The following is a 13,575-nucleotide window of genomic DNA, read 5'->3' as shown; positions in this document are numbered from 1 at the left end:
CAGTCGGCCACTCTACCGCCAGACGGGCTGCAGCCGTGCGTTAGTAGAAATGTCATGTAGTAGGTCGTGTCACCACCTCCCCCCAGGACAGAATTAATCACTGCTCGTGGAGGCAGGAATAAAATACAGCACAACTAGGGTCGTCTCTCTGCTCCACCCCTCTCTCTGTTCTCTCTCTCTCTCTCTCTCTCTTTCCGCCATCCTTGTTGCTAGCCCTGCTACACCACCACACAGTCCCTCACAGAATGGGCCGCTATGGCTAGCATTCACCGGGAATCGTACTCCCCTCATGCGTACATACTCATGCATCATCTGCTCAGGTCTAGTTAATGTTTCTGAAGGAGAACTAGTACCCTGAGAGGGTCGTCTGATTTTTCCGAGCTTAGACCCCCGATGCTGCTGCTCTTCACCGATGTGACTTCGACAGTGGGAAAAAAACATGAAGTCCTAGTACCAGACTCAGACCCAAACCCGAACGTACGACTCCACCTGAATCAGTCTAACTTAGTTTAGCTAATTAGTATGGATTGGTTGTACTTGAGCACAAGGCGCTATAGTCACGGAAACCCACTAATCTTATTGATATTTTAAATGGCAGCTGCTTGTTTTAAGCCCGACAACACTGATCTCTTTGTTGGCGCTCATAACGTAACCAATTTAATCCAGTCTGTGAACTGCCCACACTTTCCTACCGGTCTTAGCGTGATGTGTCCTCTGCCATATTTGACCCGTCATTGCATCAGTCACTGGAAGTATTGACTTTCCTGAACTGTTTGCAAACACTGGTGACACGTGAGACTGGTTTATAGGGACCGAGGGATGAGATCCATGTCGCCCGAAGGCCTTTTCTGCACCACGTCGGGTGGTGCTATTCCAGTTCACAACGAATGACTTTCATAAAGTGAGTTGGTTGGGGTGACGGACGAAGCTGATGTTATTACAGTTGATGCTGTACTGTGTCTACTTCTATCGGCATTTGAGCATAAGATAATTAATGCGGCCACTGTCTGTTCCCTCTGCCTTTCTCATACATGCACCTACACGGAACACATTCAAACAAACCCATACACAGACATGGAGATTCTTATTTGCATTTCTAATTGAGCTAATAAGAATTTATTCTCTAAATACATTTGTAGATCCTATTTACAAGGATTCCAGTAATATCTGCCTTTCAAAGACATTTGCTGATATGAAAACTTTTATTATAAACAAGGCATAAAATAGGTGCATTTCTGTTTATATTTTACATAAAAATATGTCAAATTTATATGTAGTTTATATTTAGTTAGTTAAATGTTTTAAAATCAAGTTGGTTATATTTGTATTTTCTTTGCTGTGTTAATGAAGTTTAGGGTTAAACTTTAAAACATCAAGCCTGAATTGCATTTCTTTGTCATAAATATAACGATGTAACGACTATTTAGGAATCATTGTCATTTTCGCAATTTTATATCTATTAATATATCAGTATCTGAAATGTCTTACTCCCTGTTATCAGTGTTGGCATCAGCCTTAAAAAAAATCCATATCGGTCATGCTCTACTATTTAGTCTATTTATGAAAAGCAGGGGATTTATTTAGTCTTAACAAGGCTTTGAATCCATCTGTCTGGGTGAAAACATCTTAATTCAATCAATAAATTAAATTCCACCGACACTGAAACTTTTCAGAGTCTCCAGGGAGCAACAGTCCGCGCACTGAACTCGGTTGTGGGTTCAAATAAGATCTTACTTGACCTGGTTTTCTAAGTGTGTGTATATTGTTTGTAATGCGTCAGTGTGTTTGAAATTACATGGTCATTATGAGTGTTACCATGCCCGTGTGTGCATATTATCATCTGACTCATGGCTGTGTCACTAAAGAAGCTTCGTGTTCAGTGACTCACGAGTAATCTTTGCTAAGATGAAACAAAATCTTATAACAAACCATGAAAGGAAGGACAGACTCCACCTCTTTGTTTCTTTGCCTCTATTCTGCTCAAGCTCATGAAAAATGTAATGTTGCTTGCTCTCATTAATGGTCTAATAAGTCTAACCTAAGGTAATAATATCACATGTTATACTGAAAATAAAGTGGGAAGTGACACGTCAACAGTAAGCCCACTCAACAACTGGAGAGTTCAAGAGGGCAAACCCTAACCAAACATTTGCTCAAGAACCGTATGGGGTCTCTTCCCGGAGTTTATTTTTCATTTCTCAAGGTTCCCATGCTTTTTGTTCCACTTCATGTTAATCTCCATTAGGGGAGTTTGAATCTTGTAAACATACATTAGATTAAAACTATAAAAGCTCTATGTGCTGTGATGAAACAGGTATAGACCCTCAAGGATTGAACGACTAACTTATTAACACGTTCTAAACCCGACGTGTGTTTCCTCGGTGAACTGATCTAAATTCCTCAGCCGCTGGTCACAGATAGCACCCTGTGAATATTTCAGAGTTCGAATTCTTTTTTTCAAATTAGAACTAATGCACATTTCTGAGCTTTCTGTTACTCTACTACACATTAGACGCCCAACTTCAGTGTGGTTTGTCTCCAGGAAGTTTGGGAATATTTATGTCTTCATATTACTTATTGATAAAGGTTGTCAAAATGCTCTGCTGTAGAGCCGAGTTGCTTAATATTAAATGAAAGTTACACTAAAAGTACCAAGGTACATGTCAGAAACAGGTGGCAAACCACTCTTGGCACCGGCCGGGCTGGTCCTGTATAAGTGCAGTGTGTCTCCTCGGCTGAGGATAAAAGCAGAATTAAAGATATGCCACTTCCGATTTCTAAAAACTTATCATCGTCAGCAGCAGCATCGCAACGAGGCCTCCGAGTGAACCCTAGAAAGTGTCCGGCTATGTGCTGTATGTGCTGTATGTGCAGCTGCACTCCTGAACACACGAATCGCACATAGTATCACTCATTTATATAGGTTATCTGGAGTATGTGTCTCCATGAGAAACCTCTTTGATTGAATTAGTTGCATAACTGCTGTAAGGGAAGGGGTACATTGGATAAATGTCCCAGATATTTAATGTTAAAGTTGTTCATAGTGTTGTCATGTTCAGGACACTGATAGAATAAAAAATCCCCCTGAAACAAAGCATGAATAGTGCTTCTCTATTCAAATTAACGTTTTTTTATCCAATGAAACTCGGTTCACATGGTTAGTGTTGTCTATGGCACTAAACAGTTATTTCAGTTTGGCCAACATCCTTTCTGCATGCAGCTCCCTCTTCCCTACAGGAAGAGTGCTTACATCAGTCCTATAGCCACGTCCATTTTCACAAGACTCAAAGAATCTTACATGTGCACATATCCTTTAAAGCTCTCGTATAAGACACCATATATACCCACTATGTTATGTGGGTTTTCATTATTTATTAGAATTTCCATTAGCCTTTTCTTAAGGAAATGTGTCCCTTTAAGGGTCAGTGCACATTGCTTTGAGATGTTTTGGGCCAGTGGAGCTACTCCACTGAAACTTTAGCTTCATAGAAGCTTCAACGAGTTCATTAGGTCATCAGAGGGTTAGGAGGGTAACGGTATACAAACACTGTACATCCTGGTGGAAAGTGAAAGTCTTTTATGTTTCTTAACCATCATACATTTTAACTATGATAAATTTAAGTGGAACATAATAATTCTAGCAATATTACACTACGAAGTGGAACCAGTCCTCTTTTGGTATTTATATCTACTGTTACATTTGTTTTTAACATGAGTTAACGTAATAATGTTCACGGTAACTTTAATCCATAACATGTTGAAAGATGACCCTTCAACAGGAGTCACAACCTTTGATAGACCATATTAATTTTCTCGGGGGGAATCTGTCTGGTTCCTTCTTTTGTAATCCCTTTGAAATGTTTAAACGGTTTAAGCATGTCTAAATGTTTATTCGACGGGTCACTCTAAATTAATACAAGAAGTCATACATTAGGTCTTGTGTATACCACATGTGATGCATGGGTACAATGTTGCGGGTCTTGCCACAGTTTCCCCCCTTCAACGGTATAAATGGGGTTTCACAGGGACTATTTTACATGTGGACTGTTGCCACTCACTCCATTCACTGTCTCCGAAGCATATCTCGGCAATTTGACTGTTTCAATACACGTAACTAAACCATAATGTTTAACAGCTGCGATACCGCTCCATCCCAAAATATCCACAAACAAATATTGAATTGCTTGAAGAAGGAAAAATAATAATTTGTTTTGATAACTTTGTCATCACAAAGGTCTCGACCCTTAAAATGACATACTTTGAAGTTTTCCTCTGAAAGTTATGTAAAACATTCCACATGAAAAAGAAACGGGTCCTGTATGTAAATAGGAAGTTGCACATTCCCTTGGACGGTCATTAAATGGTGTATAATGTTACAACCATGGATGGAAACCTGTAGAGGAAATGTTGTGTTTCTGCCTCTGGAGGTCTGTACGTGGTCTAGATTGCAGAATTAGATTACGCCCACAGATGAATGAAATTTTCTATTGAGTTTTACTGGAACATGTATTCGATTTTTGCTGAGATCCCGCTGCAGACCCCTGGCTTTGCCATTTTAACTCTGCAAACCTCCAAAGGCCACAGCTGCAGAGCAGGTTCTTGCCTCTTGTGAATGTTTGACAAGCACCACCCATGAAACAAGCCCAAATTTAGTTGGTCTAAATTCTATTGGCTGCTTCTCTGGCGATGACACTATACACAAATGACGTCTCCATATTGGCTTTCTTCTCACAGCAGCCACTCTGTTGACAGAACAAGGTGGCTCATTTCCTTAAAACACACACACACACAACCGCACACACACTTGCAGTTGCTATTGCTGTTTTCTGGGGAAGTCCTTGTTTACGGTGTCACGTTCGGTACTAAAGGTGTTTCTAGCACTGCTAGAGCAAGGGGTGAGAGAGGGTGGCGGAGGGGTAATACAGCTCATTGGGCTTGTTAAGGCCTCACTGGGGCCCTCTGTGCTGGTGCAAGTGTTTTTCAGGATCAGGGTAGGTCTGGAGGAGGTAGAAGGAAACGTGGGACAAAATTCCTTGTTGACATCAATCTCCTGCCGTTGGGGGGCCCAAGGAAGCTGGGAAGGAGTGGAGGGGAGGTCACCCTGTTGATATAACACCTCAACAAAGCAGGTCTGTTTGGATGGCTGGGCCTAATGGACTGCGTCCACGAAGAGGTCTTGTTTTTGAGAATTCTGTTAGTGTTGTGGACAGAGGTCTTTTTGGTTCTGTTGCTGCTTGTGTTATCAGAGGAAAGAGACAGAAGACGGAAAGCAACTGATGATACACCGTGTGAAGAGTGGAAAATTATGGAACCCACGAGAGAGTCACAGAGAGGGGGAGAGCGAAAAGGGGGTAGAACAAGTATACGCAATACAGAGAAGATAAGAAACAATGAAAAACATACAGTGAAAAGGGAAAAGGGGAGGCTGCAGTGTCTAACCTTGAACCATGAGGCATCTCTGCTCCAAAATTGAAGACAGAAGCCCTCAAACGTTGTGGTCAAAGTCTCCAGATGACTAAACTCGAAAGGCGCCCCTCCATACACTTCTCCTTCTCTTTCTCCTTCACACTCTCATTTGCACAAACACTCAAGTTAATCCAGCTCCAACAGACCCGTTATGATTTAGTCCAATGTGAGAGAAAAAAACAATGCCTGGTATGAATTGGAGCACATCTGTTTTCACTGCACCAAAACTAAATCTGATGTGGCTTATGCATTGTGACAAAGTTACACCACACAGACGAGCATCTACTCAAGTGCGTCATACACTTACACTGCAGTGTATGTGTGGCATCAGTAAGAACAATAAAGTCAATGACAGAAGGTAGGTGTTAAGTGTTAAACTGTGTTTTACGACCACTTTTTGTCTCAATTTCCAGGAAAAAACAAGACAATTGTACCGAGAGACAAATTTTCACCTCCTCACCAACCAGCATGCAAACAATCATTAATCATCAATTTGTCATGTTTCGAGAGAGACAGACAGGCAGACACACTCAGACACACGCAGGCACATTGACGCAGACATCCACGGTTTCACATACACCATGTTTTCCGCCTTCGTCTGATCCTTGATGGAATAATATTCCTCACGGGAACAATGTTTTCTCTTGGCCGCTGCTGACCGCTGTTGACAGAAACACAAGACAAGCTGAGAACATCTCCTCATTTGTTGTCAAGGCCTGCGCATAAACAGAGGAGCAGCCTCTCAGAGGTTCACTTCTACTGTAAATCACGGTGCTTGTGCAAAAAACGTTTCACTCTCTACAAGTTTGAACACCCGCACTTCTTGCTTGGATGAGTTCATCTCAGTTATACGTTGATTCAATAGGAGCATACACTGCAGTTGGTGAATGACATGACGAGTTTTGGATTACGCTCATGGAGCACGGTGTGGAAATCCCACTCCGAGTACAGCTGCCCCTGGGTGCTGTGGCCTTTTACATTCACTCAAACATGTCTGCATCTATATTCTGCGTTGTAACACTTACATACTGTGTATGTATGAAAGTGTCAGAGACACACTTAAAAACACTGCAGGGGGTGGGGGGGGTGATAGACAGTGAACGAAAGCATTACACATATCCTGAAATGCCATCTGATGAGTGGTGAAGTGAGACTTTGCATCTGCACTGCATAGATGAAGTCACTTTTGGCCACTCGCCTTGAATTTAACCCTTCATTTACACGCCTGCATCCATTTTATATTGAATTGTGTTTGGGAATTTATACCCATCCTGCACTGTGCTGCAGATCCTCTCCTTTTCTGTCTGTGTCTGTACTCTGCATTGAGATTCTTTTTTATAATTTATTAAAAAAGGCTGAAGAGGGAGAAGAATATTCCAGCCATTAAGAAAAATCAAGCTTAATCAAATTATGTTCATATATTTTGAGCCTTTTAAAAGTCACAAATTAAAGTTATCATGACCTCTGGCTTTTTAGCACCTTAAAAGTGGAGTTGCAAGCCAATCGCTTGATGAATGTTCACTTTCTCTCTTTTCCCACAACCACAGTGTCGGAATAGTATCAGTTCCATTGATAAAGCATTGGAGAGGAAGTTCCCAATCCCTGGCCTCGCTCACTTTCACCACTCCCCCCTCTTCCTATTCTTTCATTCATCTGCCTTCATTCATCTGCCAGCTCGTGTTTACCCACCACCCCTGTCAGAACATTGTGGTGAAAAACTGGTAAACTGCTATACACTGTAACATGTGTCGGCCAATTGACAAATAGTACACCCCTGTACCTTGTTTTTGGAGAGTGCTGTTTCTATAGCCTTATGCAATACATCCATCCACTGAGTGAGCCCTTAATGGTTTGGCAGACATTGTGTCATTTATTGTTTGTTGTCTTTCCATGTCCTCCTTTCTCTTTCCTCACTTTTAAACTCCCAATAAACCTAAAAAAATGTTGAACCTACTCCAGCGTATGAAGACCTATAACTCACTAGGAGGCGTGTTTTCTGCAGGGAACAACCTCACCAACCCCACGTCTCTGCAGCCAGTTTCTGTTCTCCTGTGGTCCACAGGAATGTGCCTCCGACAGTGATGGAAAATCCACAACCCAAAAATTGTTCTTCCCATGTACAATGTCTCATCACCCAGCCCACGCACCCCCGGATTCACACAATAACAATTAGAGAACACTGGTATAACGGGAAGCATGAACTGATCACCATAGTACAGGCTTGATTCCATGTTGCCAAAGACTCACTCTGAAGGTAGAAAGGTCGTTTTTTCATTTTACTTTTTTGCTTTAATAAACTTTAAAGTGCTAATTTTACTCTCCTTTTGCAAATTTTAAATTTGCAGACCAAAGCTGTGATTCAATTAAAATACAAGTATTGAACTTGCATACAGGGTTTCATTATACTATTTTGTGTTGTAACACAGGCAGAACAGAGTAAACTGTCGTATTTCTGAGATTCCCATCCGGTTAATGGAGACATTCTAATCACTGATTGGTGGAACTGTCGGTGACAGCGATAGGTGAAGCCACCACTGGTGATTCAAAAAGCTGCTCGGGTCAGGGTGTAGGGGAAGTAATTGTTACCCAGCCTTTTTGTCTCTATTATCAAGCTTCCTGAAATAAAGTGGGTGGAGTGGGGGCATGGGGGGAATCTGTTTGATCATTGATCTCCATGACCCCATTTGAAGGGTCTTAATCTCTCAGTTGACCTCCTCAAGGATTTTTTTTGAGGAAGGTTGACAGGGGTGGATGTTGGACCGGGAACTATTAAGAGAGTGTGGATGCTGTGGAGAAAGTGATGGGAGCGTGTTTCCACTCGAGTGGTTAAATCAGTGAAATGAACCTGGAAGGTGTTTGGATATACACATGTTTGCACAAGTGTATATGCAAATCTGGTATATGGAACTTGGCCCACACACTGCTCTGATGTTTCTTGCTGCTAAACCATTAATAGTCGCACCCTAGTAAATCACTCCATCAAGATTTACATAGTACCAGCTCACCCATGCTTAAGGGTTGAGCTTTGTTTTCAAGCACAAGCTTGTTTTTATTGAGCAATTCCTGGTGTAACATATTGTTTACACAAATATGTTTCCTCTCCTACTTTCCCCCTTTTCTCTTTCCTTCCTCTCAAAGCACATTGAGATATAAAAATGTTTGCTACTGTAACCAGTTGTGAATGTTGTGGTTGTAATATGATCATTCCCAATAAAACAAAAAGGCATTTGAATTGATATCCTGGCGGCTAGAGGTGATTTTTTATTTTGTCCTACCCCCCCAGTGGCTGAACGTTACGCCTTCCTCTGAGGATGTTCCTCGGTCATGCAAATGTCGAGCTCTATCTCCAAAGGAGCTTTAAGGCTAACTTTCCTCTAGCCTTTGTGTCTCAAGTCCCCCAGGCACTACTCTCCATGACAATAAGAGGATAACGCTGTCTCTGTCTTCAGGGCTCAAACTGAATGTTGTGACAAGACAACCAGACTGCACCCTTTCACATACATCTGCTCCACAATTGAACCACTCCATACGATACACCATTAGTATTGTCCACATCCTCATGATGGTTGCCAGTTGACAATGGACCGTGTGGAATATTGCCGCAATATTTTTTTTTTGCCTGTAACAGTTGTGTATTTACTTATCCATGAAATTTATTCTTTTATAAAGGTTAACAATGATGCTCCATTTCATCTTTTCTTGCCAACGATAAAGCCTCCAGACCCATGGGGACCCACAAAAAACATTCACTCCAAATAGTTTTTTGACAGTTACACTTCATTTGTCAATGAGTGGCTGAAAACAATGTGTAAACTTTTAACCAGGAACATTTGTCATTTGAGGAGACTTACACTTGTCATTTGAAGTGTCTTCTGTGTGGATAAAATCCAGTTAAGATTTAAGACGCTTTCATTCACACTTGGCCACATGTGTACGTCTCCATTGGCCAGATCCTAAATATGATTGTGATCAGTCTTTTTATTTTCCCAGAGTAGATACAAATCAAGTCGTAGAGATCAAGAGCAAGTAGTAAAATCTATTTTGAACATCCACTCCTCTGCCAGATCAGTTTGTGGATTTTTTTTTTTACAGGGAGTCTCTTCAGTTTAAAATAATTTCATATGATTAACATCGAAAACACTAAACAGAGGGAGCAGCTCACCGGTCCAGGTTGTCCGTTTGATTTGAGTACAGGGATATAAGTTGATTTGTGCGTAATGATGTCTGAGAAAAGATGGAATTTGCAGCCTTACTTTCTTTTTCTTGCTTCATAACAAATCAGTTTTGCAATACTGTTTATTGAGGTCACAGTGTCGTCATTCATTTGTAATTGCTTGTCGTGTGCGATTAACTAATATTGATGTGTTTGTTGCGCTTCTTATTATTGAGGTATTCACGTGGAATCGCAAACATTTACATGTTGTGGGAAGAGAAGAAACACTGACGAGGAGAACACAGAGGAGAAGAGAGGGAAATGTTATCATTAGAGTATCTTTGGTATTCAGGCCAGATAATTAAGTTGTTCTTTTAACTTGTCTCTTCTTCAAGCCTCCAGATGCGTCTGAGTGTTGTCAGACAAGGTGTGTCGCTCCAACACGCCCATCGGTGAGCAGCTGTGCGGTTGTGCTCATTTATGCGTGCATGCGCACAACCATGGAAATCAGACAGTTGTATTTTACATCAACAAACCTCCCCTCATTGTTCTGTCACCCCCCCACACACCATGGTGTTATGTGGTCAATTCACTGCTCGCCCTCAAGAATGCAGCTACAGTCCGACTGCACTACTTTCAGACACACACAAACACACGTACACACACACACACATGCTGTGGTCTCTCTCTCTCTCTCTCTCTCTCTCTCTCTCTCTCTCTCTCTCTCTCTCTCTCTCTCTCTCTCTCTCTCTCTCTCCTTTACTGTCTTCAGCTGGAAAGGTTTAAAACACAAACTTACCCCAAATCCTTGGGAAGGAAACCATAAAGAATTGATTTGATGTGAAAAGGAAAACCACAGTGCTGGGTGAATTGTGATAATGACAGACGGAACACTTCCTGGCTTCTTGTTTTGAGGGGAGATACTGATCTCAAGTAGTGTTACCTAAGGTACTCAGTATGGCCGGGCCCAGAGATTACACTGCCGAGGCAGAGGAAAAGCAAAGCTGCAAATAAGAACGTTCTTGTGGCAGAACGTCAGTGCCCCAGACCCCCCCCCCCCCCCCCCCTCTGCTTATCTCCCTGCCCATCGTCTGGAGCTCTTTTATCAGCACCCCAATTGTAACCAGGCCATGGGCAATGACCATGTTTTTATACAGTGTATGTAGCTCTAGGTATGCTTGAACACATTCTCACCAAGCTGCTATAACTGAATATTTAACGATATAATTCTTTAAATTTTCTTCCAAAAAGCGACTACATCTATGTGATATATTTTGTTGACCTGTTTACTGACAAAAAAATTTCAAAATTTTGTTTGTATTAGTCACTTGTAATGAATCAAGGTCATTTGTTGCCGTTTGCCGCGTAATGTGAATAAAACTTAAATACATTTCTTCATCCGTGAACAGGCCCGAGTGACGTCAGGTAGATTTTCTCCAACAACTCCCATAACGTTTCCATATTAGGTGTTTTGTTAACATGTTGATTGACAGACCCCTAGCGAAGAAAGTTTGTACATAAGAGCAACAGTGAGGTGACTTTTTTGCGGTTTTACTTTAGAAGTGGTGATCACGATTGTTGTCTTCAGCTCGTATGAGCCTTGATCACAAATCAAAAATCTCAATATTACTAAGAACACACTTCTGCATTGATATAATAATGCTCTACTCTCTTTTCAAAGCCTCTGTGTTTTAGGGACTGCATTCCTTAATGGTATAACTACCTCCAGATGTTATCCTCCCTAACTGTACCCATGTAGACTTTTTTTTTTCTGGAAAGGCAGGGGACTCTTGCTTGAGCTGGATTTCCTCCGATAAAGCCACTTTATTTGAAAACGCTTATTCATTCATGCTTTCAAATGACTTGAACTTGGGTGTCCCACAACAGAGCATTCTGGATAAAACATGAATCCACGCTTCACTAACAAACTCTCTCTGTGACTTAAAAAGACAAATGACAGCTTTAAGATCTACGACTGTGTAGAGAAAAACATATCAGGTCCATCGCAGGACTGACACTCAAGACTTTGTTACCTGTGGTGGAATGACCACAACCTTTTTTACTGATCTTCTTAAACCATCTGCTTCTGTTTCAGCCTGGCGCTCCACTTGTCTCTGTTTATAGGTGCAGGCACATATATGTCTGTGTTTTATTGTAAAGTTGAATCTCAGTTTTCCTGTTCATCCTGCGACCAACTTACCCCCTGTGATGGCAGACATGACTGATCTGCGGGCTTGTCAGGTACCATCAGCGCAAAGCTGGTGCCATGTGACGCCCCCGGCAGCTTGCCAAAAGCTAATTGTGCTAATTGGCGAGCGCCAATCCTGTAACAAGGCTTTGAGGGGCGACCCACCGACACAGATGAAAGCGCTCAGATTTGTCTTGTGTCAAGGACTTGTGGGTAATCGGCGCGTCCACTGACCTGGAGGCCAGGAGGGCAGGACCACAGCGCTGTATCCAGTCTGTGTGTTGAGAGGGAAGATGAAGGGGGACAAGAACTGGAACATCCACCCACTGCGTCTTCCCACACATCAGAAACTGAAGAATGAAGATTACCTTATTACCGCTGCTGACTGACACTAATCATTGATCCTTGAATGTCTGTTCATGAAACTACAGCAAAATGTCCCCATTATTTCTTGAAGTGTTTACGGCCTTAAGCTGGTTGCTATATACACACAAACATCTATAAAACCTGGCCTGGACATAGACCACCACTTGTGTGCATCTGACGTGAGTCCCATCAGCCGATGGAACACAGTGGAGTATATATAATCCAGTGTCAGGATTGATAGATGAGACCAGAAACCAGACAAACTCTCCCAAGAGCTTTAACAGTCACCAGGTCATTTTACTTTTGCAGCTTTAGTCGTCTGATAGCCTTAGCTCGGGTTGGAGGGTGGGGGGTGTTTAGTGTTGGCTGTCTGCGAACGTGAATCGGTTTAGAAAAAAAAAAAGAAAAGATGAGCATATGCTTGTGTTTGTTCCTTCAGCTGTTTGTTGGTTGTCTCGAGCTCATTCCACTGGGTGTAACAATCCTATTTCAACAAATCCTTTACTCAGTTTTCATACTGTCTGGGAACTTACGAAAGGTTTTCGCACAGCACTCAGAAAGCCGTGTGCAGGATTGTCTGTTCTTAAGCGTGAGACAAGTATGACCAAAGACAATCTGTTGGCTGTAAACAGTGTAGACACGATGGGGAAAAGCCATCTGACAAGGGGACAGACACCGTCAGAGACGAGCAAAGTTTGACAGACATGTAGATGTTCCATAGATAATAAGAAGACTGCATTCTTAGATATTAGTCCGTCAAATGAATTCGACCGTGGAGCTTCAGTCAAGACTTGCACGAGAATGGTAAGCTAAGCACATTTTTGGATATTCACCTTTATTTTCATAAATATTGCAAACACCGTAAATAATGAAACGGTCTGTCACTGGTACATAACTGTTCATCAATACTGGGATATCCAGTCAACCTTTTTTCCAAACTACATCAAACAAATAAAAAAATAGGAACGTTCACACAAGGTGAGTTGCAATTCTTATTGGATGTAGTGTCTGATTGGAACACAAGTACACTCTAACAAAGCCAGCGTGCAAACACACACACAAGTACATGCACACTTGCCACTTATCTTTCTGTCAGTTCTATTCAGCCCTTCAGAGAGATCAGCCTGGACTTTCCAACAGAGGGCAGCCCAGTATCCAAATTATAAATCACTTCAAAGCTAATAAGAGTTATTAATGAACTGAATAATATGTGACCTCATCTCAGTCAATGAACAATTTATCAGTCTAATCTTGAGTTTGTTTATCTCATGCGTTAATTGAACAGATTTTGCGACGTAGGTGGTATTCCAGGCTAAGTTACTATAAAGTACTGGTACTTAGCCACAGGGGGTTTGCAGTCTTTCATAATAATGATGTGGCTTCCTGGAATTTACTGTATTTC

At 41.7% G+C, this 13,575-nt stretch overlaps 1 protein-coding gene across 1 annotated transcript in view; it reads left to right on the top strand.

The window, feature by feature from the left end:
* arl15a (ADP-ribosylation factor-like 15a) overlaps nt 1–13,575 on the top strand; it is an 89,771-nt gene that overhangs the window by 48,196 nt on the left and 28,000 nt on the right. The window lies entirely within an intron of this gene.

The sequence above is a fragment of the Pleuronectes platessa genome, chromosome 4, assembly GCF_947347685.1.
Source record: "Pleuronectes platessa chromosome 4, fPlePla1.1, whole genome shotgun sequence".
Classification (NCBI taxonomy): Eukaryota; Metazoa; Chordata; class Actinopteri; order Pleuronectiformes; family Pleuronectidae; genus Pleuronectes; species Pleuronectes platessa.
This window is presented reverse-complemented; position numbering and strand designations above follow the sequence as displayed.